We start from the raw sequence: 11,416 nt of genomic DNA, 5'->3' as shown, positions 1-11,416 counted from the left end.
GTTTTCATTCTTTCGCTTCTGCAAGAGATGTATCTCTGTAAACCAATAGTGTTCAGCTGCGCATCTAGCTCCGCCTTATGATACCCTTTGGGCCTGTTGGTACCCTTTACAAAGAGTGAACAAAAAAAGTGGAATGGTACGGTTGGCTTTTAGGTACCATTTGACAGTGTAAACAGCAGGGCCGGAGTGGGACTCCTTTAAAGCTCTGGAGTTTTAAGTCTTAGACCGGCCCACCTCAGTCGACGACTATATTAAAATAACGTCATTTCCAATTCAGTTTCAAATGACACTACCATGTCTTTTTCAAGGAGACACAGCTGCTTTAGACCTTCAAATGTCAAATGTTTTTCATAAATATGAGAACATTAATTCTTTAAAGATATCCAGTCCTTTGTAACGGTGGTTACACACACAAAAAAAAATTATATATATATATATATATATATATATATATATATATATATATATATATATATATATATATATATATATATATATATATATATATATATATATATATATATATATATATATATATATATATATATATGTACCCCTACATAAGTAACCCAAACAGTATTTAATGTCTTAACACTGAAAATGAAAAATATAAATAACACTCTGGTTAGGTTCGAACTCTGATCGGTGGCATCATAGAGTGACGTGCTCACCACTAGACCATGATGGCGCTGTTAAGTTATGCATAGTTATCTGCTGCTATTGATGTCTACTCTTTTTCTCTTTTTTTAGATTTATGATCAAGTTATGTCAGATTTATTAATGTAGTGAATCATCTTATTTTTATTAAGCAGGTGTAATATACATTAATATTAATTAATATTCACTAAGGTGCCACTGTTTGGGGTGGAATGGGGTGCAGCCCGCAGGTTAATGATGATCATCATTAACCTGCGAGCTGCATTTTGCTCACGGGGCTGAAAGAAAATAAATAAAAAGAGCGGAGCTGCGGAAAAATAATGAATAAAAAGACTGAGGCTGTCATGATCACCAACGATGGCTAACCACCAGAGGTTGCTGGAAAACATTCTCACTCACAGAACTACATATGTGTTTGTAAATGGACTTCAACTTCATACATGCTCTTCGCCCACACACCTGCTTTCTCATTTAGCTTGATTTACATTCACACCTGAGGACTTTCAGAGACTGATTAACACACATTATTTAAGCCACACATTCACTCCTTCAGTTTGCAGAGTCTTGTTTATCTGTAAGGTGACATTACAACTCGTTTTCCCTGTCTTGTTATACCGTTAGCCTCTTTGTTTTTGCCTGCCGCCTGCCTTTCTGACCTCTAGCCTGTATTCCACTGTGATTCTGGACTGTCTCCAAATACCTGTTTGCACCTGTGTTGACTATCGCTTGCCTGACTACGATTAAACCTGCATTTGGATCCTACCTTCTGTTGTTGGTGTCACTCCCTGTCGTTACAGAAGACTCGGCCACACAATGGATCCAGCAGGTATCAAGATCATGTGTTTATGTCAGGAAGCACAAGCCATTGAGGAGTACGTGGAGGATTTCATCAATCTGGCACATTTAACAACATTGAGTGAGTTATGCCTGATGATCTTTTTTCATGGAGGACTGTCTGAGCCATTGTACACAACAATGCGATTGCACGAACCCCATGAGACATTAGAACACTACATCGATCTTGCACTGCAAATGAGTGGGTCCCCCTTCACTGTTGGCAAGGTGGAGGACACCCCTAAATATTTTTTGGGGGGGGGGCAATAGACAGCAAGACCCACCGGCAATGGGGCTTGCTGCCCTACCCAGTAATGTTATTATGCTTGCATCACCTGTACTCCTGTCTCCAGTTTATCAGTCTTCCAGTCCTCCAGCTCACAAAATGGCCGCCACCAGTCCTCCAGCTTACAAGATGGCTGCTCCTCCAGCTCACAAAATGGCCGCCTCCAGTCCTCTAGCTAACAAGATGGCCGCCTCCAGTCTTCCAGCTTACAAGATGGCCGACTCCAGTCCTCCAGCTCACAAGATGGCCGACTCCAGTCCTCCAGCTCACAAGATGGCCGACTCCAGTCCTCCAGCTCACAAGATGGCCGACTCCAGTCCTCCAGCTCACAAAGTTGTCACAACCAGCCCTCCAGCTCACAATAAGCCCCCACATATACCAGAGCTCCAGGTTCCAGGCCCTCCGCGGCTCCAGGCCCTCCGCAGCTCCACGCTCCAGGCCCTCCGCAGCTCCACGCTCCAGGCCCTCCGCAGCTCCACGCTCCAGGCCCTCCGCAGCTCCATGGTCCTGGCCCTCCATCCCTCCCCCTGTTCCGCCTCCACTCCACCTCCCACCTGAACAGTATTAGGAGTGTCTGGAATCCACTCCTTAAAGAGGGGGCTATGTCATGATCACCAGCGATCGCTAACCACCAGAGGTTGCTGGAAAACATTCTCACTCACAGAACTACAAATGTGTTTGTTAATGGACTTCAACTTCATACATGCTCTTCGCCCACACACCTGCTTTCTCATTTAGCTTGATTTACATTCACACCTGAGGACTTTCAGAGACTGATTAACACAGTCAGAGTAAACTTCAAAAAGCTTCAAAGCTAACACTAGCCCTGGGCAAGGCAAGTTTATTTATATAGCACATTTCATACGCAGTGGCAATTCAAAGTGTTTTACTAAAACAGGAATAAAACAGATAAGTGTAAGAAAACAAAACAAAAAGTAAAAGTGATTAAACAGATAAAAATGTGTTAAACAGGTTATAAAGAATGAAAAGAAAGAGAGAAACAGTAGTGCAATCTGTCAGATGTAGCACAGTGCTCATTCAGTAAAGGTGCAGCTAAACAGATGTGTTTTCAGTCTTGATTTGAATTTGCCTAATGTTGGTGCACATCTGATCGTTTCTGGGAGCTGATTCCAGCAGCGAGGGGCGTAGTGGCTGAAGGCAGATTCACCCTGCTCTGACTGAACTCTTGGAATTTCTAGTTTATATGATCCTAAAGATCTGAGTGATCTGTTGGGTTTGTATTCAGTGAGCATATCTGCAATGTACTGAGGCCCTAGGCCATTTAGTGATTTATAGACCAGTAATAATACTTTGAAATCTATTTTGAATGTAACTGGAAGCCAGTGTAAAGACCTGGGGACAGGTGTGATATGCTATGTTCTGGTCAGAATCCTGGCCGCAGCGTTCTGGATGAGCTGTAACTGTCTGACTGTCTTTTTGGGAAGACCAGTGAGGAGGCCGTTACAGTAATCCTGGCAAAGTTTTTCTAAGTCCTTACTGGAAACAAAGCATCTAATTCTTGCAATACGTTTAAGATGATAGTATGATGATTTATTAACTGCTTTGACATGACTATTGAAACTCAGATCTGACTCCAGAGTCACACCAAGATTCTTGACCATATTTTTTGTTGTTTGGCCCTTAGAGCCTCTGAGCGTATCAAGACCTCAGGTTTATGTTTTCATAATTTGCACAATCTCTTCTAAGATTTTATCATTAATGGAATACAGCTCAGCATTCAACACCATAGTGCCTGCCAAGCTGGTGGTGAAACTCCAGGATCTGGGTCTACACGACTTGCTGTGCAACTGGATCCTGGACTTCCTGTCAGGCAGACGCCAGGAGGTCAGAATGAACAACATCACCTCTTCCACATTGATGCTCCTCAGGGCTGTGTTCTCAGCCCATTCTTGTACTTCCAGTACACACATGACTGTACAGCCAAACACAGCTCCAACGTCATGGTTAAATTTGCTGATGACACAATGGTGGTGGGCCTAATCACAGATAATAATACGACAGCCAACAGAGAGGAGGTGCACACCCTGACGCAGTGGTGAGAGGAAAACCACCTCTCACTCAACATCAGCAAAACCAAGGCACTGGTGGTGGATTTCAGGAGAGAGAAGAGAGAACACACCCCAATCACCAGTGCTTAATATAAGTGGAGAGAATTAGCACTTTCAAGTTTTTTGGAGTACACATAGCTGAGGATTTGTCATGGACTGCCCACACAGACGCAGTGCTGAGGAGGGCACAACAACGCCTCTTCTTCCTCAGGCATCTCAGGAGGTTTGGAATAAGCCCTCACATCCTCCACTCATTCTACACCTGCACTGTGGGGAGCATCCTGTCTGGCTGTATCACCACCTGGTATGGAAATAGCACCAGCAGCAATCGCAAAGGCCTACATAGGATTGTTTGAACTGCTGGACGCGTAGTAGGAGGTGATCTTCCCTCCCTCCAGGACATCTACACCAGACTGTGCATGAGGAAAACCAAGATAGTTATCAGTGACTCCAGCCACCCAAGCCATAGACTTTTCTTTCTGCTAACCTCAGGCAGACGATTCTGCAGCATCCGATCATGCACCAGCCGGCTGAGGGAAAGTTTCTTCCCCTAGACTATCAGGCTGATGAACACTTAACACACCCCACACAGACTCTTCCATACCTCTCATTGCACACCATCAATATGTAGCATGCACTGCACTTTAACCAATCCGTACTTAAACAATACTGCCTACAACTATGTGGAAACATATTCATTGTACATATCACTGTCTATTTCACATTGTCGTTGTATTTGCACTGTCTGTATATTGCACTGTCGTTGTTTTTGCATTGTCTGTATTTTGTACTGTCTGGAGCCAGTACCTAAGCTTTTCACTCATGTGCTGCTGATGGTGTGACAATAAAAGTGATTTGATTTGATCATTTACATGTAAAATAGTAACAATCTTTACCTCTTCCTTCCTAATAGTGTTTCAATGGGTAACAAAATTGTCCATAGTGTATGTGTGTGAATGAGTGTGTATGGGTGTTTCCCAGTGATGAGTTGCAGCTGGAAGGGCATCTGCTGCATAAAAACATATGCTGAATAAGTTGATGGTTCATTCCGCTGTGGTAACCCCAGAATAATAATAGCACTAAAGACTGGCACACTGTGAGATTTTTTAAAATCCTGAAAGATTGAAGCTTGTCAGACTGCATGAACATGGCTCTCATGTCACATTGTAAGATCTCAGCCATCATAGAGGAGAAGCACTTTAGCAACGAGACCAGCAGCATGTAAGTTCATTAAGACTTGTTTTTAGTTGTTTGTTTGTGGTGCTAGAAAGTTTACTCACTGTTTTATTGGTTACTGTAAGAGTTTGTGTGTGTATCGCAGACGGTTTCACGCTCCCCAACTCAGTTTATGTTGTTTTAATGTGGGTACTCTCGAGGTGTATCCAAGCGCCAGGTAAAGGGTATATATTCAGTGCACTAGGTCTTGTTAGTAGAAGCACTTTAGCAACAAGACCAGCAGCCTGTACGTACATTTATACTTATTTTCAGTTGTTTGTGTATGGTACTAGGACATTTAGACTTGTTTTTAGCTGTTTGTGTGTGGTGCTAGGACATTTAGACTTGTTTTCAGTTGTTTGTGTGTGGTGCTAGGACATTTAGACTTGTTTTCAGTTGTTTGTGTGTGGTGCTAGGACATTTAGACTTGTTTTCAGTTGTTTGTGTGTGGTGCTAGAAAGTTTACTCACTGTTTCCTTAGTTATTGTAAGAGCTTGTGTGTGTATCGTGGACGGTTTTGCGCCCCCCGCCACAGTTTTTGTTGTTTTATTGTGGGTACTCTCGAGGTGTGTCCAAGCGGTAAAGGGTAAAAAATAAAATAAAATTACTAAGGTTTTGCTTCTTACACTTTACATACCTGAATCTTGCCTACAGCACTTATTCATTGTTGCTCTTATAGTTGTGTAAATTGCTTCCTTGTCCTTATTTGTAAGTCGCTTTGGATAAAAGCGTCTGCTAAATGACTAAATGTAAATGTAAATCATAATGTCAGACTGAAAGACAATGAAGATTCATCAAACACGGAAGAAAACTCTCCCGGAGTTTGACCTCATCCACCCGCAACACTTTCACTATGCTGGGATCTGAAATGATTTCTCACAGCAAAGATAAACATTTTGTAGTTGCAAGTTTGCACACAGCTTGTCTCAATAATAAAACCAGGAAGAAAAAAACACATTGACATTTCCCCGCGGTCTTCTATTGGTTCTTGGATTAACGCTCATCGCAGCTGTTGTCACACTGCAGAAAAGTGTCTGAAATCTTCTGACAATGCCAGAACTTTATTAGAGGAAAAAATTTGATCAAAACGGGGTATTGCCCCACCAGAAAGAGTTTGCGCCCCCCCCAGTTTTCATAAAGGATTGTTCACTCAAGACTGAAAACTCGTTATATCATTAATTATTAACACTCTAATCATTCCAACCTCCAGAACCCACATTTAGATAATTTATAATATGAAAAAAGCAATTAAATTAAGAAAATTGTGAAATTAAAACAACAGTTGAGTGATCTGGTCCCTGCGTCAGGTCAGGGTGCACCCATATATAGCCTTTAAAGTAGACACGCGACAGCCAAGGCACACTTTAGAAAACTGGACTAGTGTATTGCATGAAGGCAAACAGACTAATTCATTACGTGTTTTGGAAAACTAATTCTTTAAATACAACTCTCCTGAGCTCTAAAAGAAAAAAAAATGGAGAGGAAATTTGCCGTTAAATTTATATTAGCAGAGACTCAACTGCCATTGACTCAACTCATTTTTACAATAGTTTTCATTTAGGGGATAGGTAGCCTAATAAAAATGTTTAGAAATGTTTACAAATTTGTTATGATAGAAAACAGTTTAATGCTCTGGAATGGCATAGTCTGGATTTTTTTTACCCTCTGTAATTCAAGGGTGCTGGACAATGGAGTTTAGGATCCACATGCATTTTATTAAGAACAGTAGTCAGGCAGGCAGTCAAAACAGGGACAAACAGATGCATACAGAGAAATCTGCAAGTGTCGTCAGGTTACAGGCAGATGGTCAAAGACAGGCAGTGGGCAGAATAAACAATAAAACAAGGCAAGGCAGGGGCGCCTCCAAGGGGTGGCCAGGGGTGGCCACGGCCACCCCTCGGTAAACTCTGGCCACCCCTGTGGCCACCCCCTTGGCCACCCCAATATAATTTTGCGGTTGACATTATTGATTTAAATGAACTTATAAATTCCCAATATTTAGATAAATAAATAAATAAAATGCAGTCACTAAATTATTGTTGGTGTTACTGACGTAGCTCTCCCCCTCTGGTTCAATGCTGGTGAAAGCAAACTGACGCATGCGCGCGGAAAACCATTCTCGCGTGCCTCACGCACTCCTGTGTGAATCCCGGTTGGTTGTTTGCATGCACGCCGACATAATAGGCACCGCTCATGCGCCGTGAAACCGGAGTAACAGCCTTTTGTGTAGAAGTGTCGGCACGCAGCAAGTTTTGAAAGTCGGTTAAAGTTTATATAATATGATGATGATGATGATGTTACTTTCACTAAACATGCCTTTAAAGCAGAAAGGAGGGATAATGAGTCAGGGAGGTAATACTTCATAACATGATTTATCAGCCATGATCTGGTCTAAGACCACAGATAACTCTATAATACATTTTTTGTATTCTTTAGAATTGTCATAATTAATTTTCATGCAAAAGGTTTCTTAAGTGATGTTGGCATATCACTCCAGTTGTTGTTTTCCAGTAATATTTAGGATTGATTTCTGTTATTTATTCAGAATATTAATTGTATATTAATATTATTTGTATTTATTTAGAATAAATATAAATAAATTGTTATATTTATTGAATAACAAATCTAACAATTCAAGAGAGGTGGGGGTGTATAGGGTGGTTCGCCCAGGGTGTCATTTAAACTAGAACTACCACTACCCTCCCCGATCGTCCTTGACAGCACCCACGCACCTTCAATAGACAGCAATGGGAATTTAATATTTACCTTAAGCTACAGTATATCAATAGAAGAAGCTGCATTAATAAAATGGTTCAAAAAGCAATATGGATAAATAATATTATTAGGTATAGTGAGTGTGTATAGTAATGCCTTTTGTTCAGTTTGTTCATTTGTTTGGGTAATTAATAAACTCATTATTCTTTCATTCATTTTCTTTTCGGCTTAGTCCCTTTATTAATCCAGGGTCACCACAGCAGAATGAACCGCCAACTTATCCAGCACATTTTTACACAGCGGATGCCCTTCCAGCTGCAATCCATCACTGGGAATAATAAACTCATTAATCTTCATTAATTTTAGACATGGCATATCTCGTATGATGTACAATAAAGGCACGTAAAAAAAGAAGTTATTTATACAGTATATGAAAAGTGTTTTTAAACTAAACATAGATTTTTATTTGGTTTGCACATGTACTTCCTGAATTACTTCAAGGAATAAATAGCAATATTTCAAGAAGAATTAATTAAATGAATAAAAACTACATTATTACATTTACCAAAAACAAAAATATAACATTACACTGAATTCATAATTTTTTTTGTGTGCCACCCCAAGATTTGGTGCGGCCTCTTCTGGCCACCCCTAAGAAAATTTTCTGGTGGCGCCACTGTGTGTTTGTGATAAATAGTGAAATAAAATAATCATCATTGTAGATTATAATATAAAGATGGACTGCAGATATTGTGTGATAGAAAAATATATAGAAGTGACTGATGCAGTTTAAAGAAGAGATTATGATATTTAGGAAATAAATAAATTTTGTTTAAATAGAAAGATATAAAGAAATATATTAAATTAAGGAGAAGTATATAACATAAGTTGACCTGTGCATACAAAGAGATCATAATTTAAGTTCTTAGAATATAATTTAATTTAGGGAATAATAGCATCTGATTTAATATTAGTGAATATTACAAAATATTAAAGTGTATATTACAAAATAGTATAAGGCAAGGCAAGGCAAGTTTATTTATATAGCACATTTCATACACAGTGGCAATTCAAAGTGCTTTACATAAACAGGAATAAAAAAGACAAGTTTAGGAACATAAAATGCAGACAATAGAAATTATTTTAAAAATGATAAAAACAATTTAAAATGAGTTAAAATAAGCTATAAAAGAATGAAAAAGAAATGAAAAACATGATAGTGCGATCTGTCGGACGCAGCACAGTGCTCATTCAGTAAAGGCACAGCTAAACAGATGTGTTTTCAGTCTTGATTTGAATGTGCCTAATGTTGGAGCACATCTGATCATTTCTGGAAGCTGATTCCAGCAGCGGGGGGCATAATGGCTGAATACAGATTCACCCTGCTTTGACTGAACCCTTGGAATTTCTAGTTTATATGATCCTAAAGATCTGAGTGATCTGTTGGGTTTGTATTCAGTGAGCATATCTGTGATGTATTTAGGTCCTAGGCCATTTAGTGATTTATAGACCAGTAATAATACTTTAAAATCCATTCTGAATGTAACTGGCAGCCAGTGTAGAGACCTGAGGACAGGTGTGAAGTGCTCTGATTTTCTGGTTCTGGTTAGAATTCTGGCTGCAGCGTTCTGGATGAGCTGCAACTGTCTGACTGTCTTTTTAGGAAGACCAGTGAGGAGTCCATTACAGTAATCTACCCTGCTGCTGATAAAAGCATGAACAAGTTTCTCTAAATCTTCACTGGAAACAAAGCATCTGATTCTTGCAATGTTTTTGAGATGATAGTATGCTGATTTACTGACTGCTTTGACATGACTGTTGAAACTCGGATCTGACTCAAGAGTCACACCAAGATTCTTGACCTTATTTTTTGTCGTTTGACCTTTAGAGCCAAGGTACGAATTTACCTTGAGAACCTCATCTTTGTTCCCAAATGCAATGACTTCAGTTTTCTCTTTGTTTAACTGAAGAAAGTTTTGGCACATCCAATTGTTAATTTCATCAATGCACTGGTAGAGGGTGTCAATGGGGCTGTAGTCATTAGGCACTAAGGCTAGGTAGATCTGAGTGTCATCAGTATAGCTGTGGTAGAAGATTTGATTCTTTCTCATTATTTGGCTCAGAGGGAGCATGTAAAGGTTGAACAGGAGAGGTGCCAGAATCGAGCCTTGTGGGACTCCACACGTCATGGGTGTCCACCTCGACCTATGGTCACCTATACTGACATGGTAACCTCTCCCTTCAAGGTAAGATCTAAACCATTTGAGGACCGTGCCAGACAGCCCAACCCAGTTTTCCAGCCTATCCAGAAGTATGCTGTGATCGACAGTGTCACAGTGTACTGTGATGTGCTCTGAAACCAGATTGAAAATTGTCTAAACACCCCCTGAAGTTTAAGAACTTGTTAACCTGGTTAAAAACAACTTTTTCAATGATTTTGCCAATAAAAGGGAGATTTGAGATTGGCCTGTAATTGCTCAATAGGGTGTTATCCAGGTTGCTCTTCTTCAAGAGGGGTTTAACAACTGCAGTTTTAAGTGAGGTTGGAAAAATCCCTGAGAGAAGTGAAGCATTTACCACTTTTAGAAGATCCATTTCTAAACAGGTAAACACAGTTTTGAAGAATGATGTGGGGGGTGTGTCAAGACTGCAGGTTGATGTTTTCATAACTTGCACAATCTCTTCTAAGATTTTACCATTAATTGCCATCTTAAGTTGTGGTTGAGCTTGTTTGATATCGACACAACTTGACTGATTGGATGAGCTGATTGCCTTTCTGATATTATTGATCTTATCAGTAAAGAAATGAGCAAACTCATTACATTTGCTTTCAGAGAGGAGCTCATTTGGAATCCGACTGGGGGGGTTTGTGAGTCTCTCTATTGTTGCAAAGAGTGTGCGAGCATTATTTAAGTTGCTGTTTATAAGGCTTGAAAAGAAAGTCTGTCTAGCAGTGTTTAGTTCCATATTAAAGGCATGAAGACTGTCTTTATAGATATTATAATGGACTACTAGTTTCGTCTTTCTCCACATACGCTCAGCTTTCCTGCATTGTCTTTTTTTAATTTGTACTCTCGGTGACCTTGTCCAATATCCCTTTTGCCTGCCAGTCAACTTTTTGACTTTAAAAGGAGCAATGTCATTTATGATTATCTTAATTTTAGAGCTAAACAAATCAAGGAGAGAATCAACAGAATCTGCAGATATACTTGGTGCTAGTGATATGGCCTTCATAAACTGCTCACTGGTGTTCTCATTTATGCATCTCTTTCTGACAGAGACAGATCTGTCTTTAATAGCTGGAGTGATCAATATATCAAAAAAGATACAGAAATGATCAGATAGTGCCACATCCTTAACAACAGTTGATGAAATGTGTAAACCCTTAGTTATAAGTAGATCAAGAGTGTGTCCACGATTGTGTGTGGGTCCTTGAACATGCTGAGTCAGATCAAAAGTGTTAAAAACAGTCATCAGTTCTTTTACAGCATTGATTTCTGGATTATCAATGTGAATATTAAAATCCCCAGCAATACTAAAATAATCAAATTCAGATGTTACTATTGATAACAGCTCTGTAAAATCCTCAATAAAAGCTGGAGAATATTTTGGAGGTCTGTAGATAATGATCAGTAAGATG

General features: G+C 39.7%; 1 protein-coding gene across 6 annotated transcripts in view; it reads right to left on the bottom strand.

The window, feature by feature from the left end:
• Positions 1–8,784: 8,784 nt before the first annotated feature.
• The window catches only part of LOC147844954 (protein NLRC3), a 17,987-nt gene continuing 15,355 nt past the window's right edge, over positions 8,785–11,416 (bottom strand). For all 6 annotated transcript variants that reach the window (XM_087248490.2, XM_087248488.2, XM_087248491.2 and 3 more), the window contains one exon: positions 8,785–11,416. This exon is cut by the window's right edge and continues 4,251 nt beyond it. The gene's annotated coding sequence lies outside the window, so the exon portion shown is untranslated.

The sequence above is a fragment of the Danio rerio genome, chromosome 4, assembly GCF_052040795.2.
Source record: "Danio rerio strain M-AB ecotype USA chromosome 4, GRCz13ab, whole genome shotgun sequence".
NCBI classification, from domain to species: Eukaryota; Metazoa; Chordata; class Actinopteri; order Cypriniformes; family Danionidae; genus Danio; species Danio rerio.
This window is presented reverse-complemented; position numbering and strand designations above follow the sequence as displayed.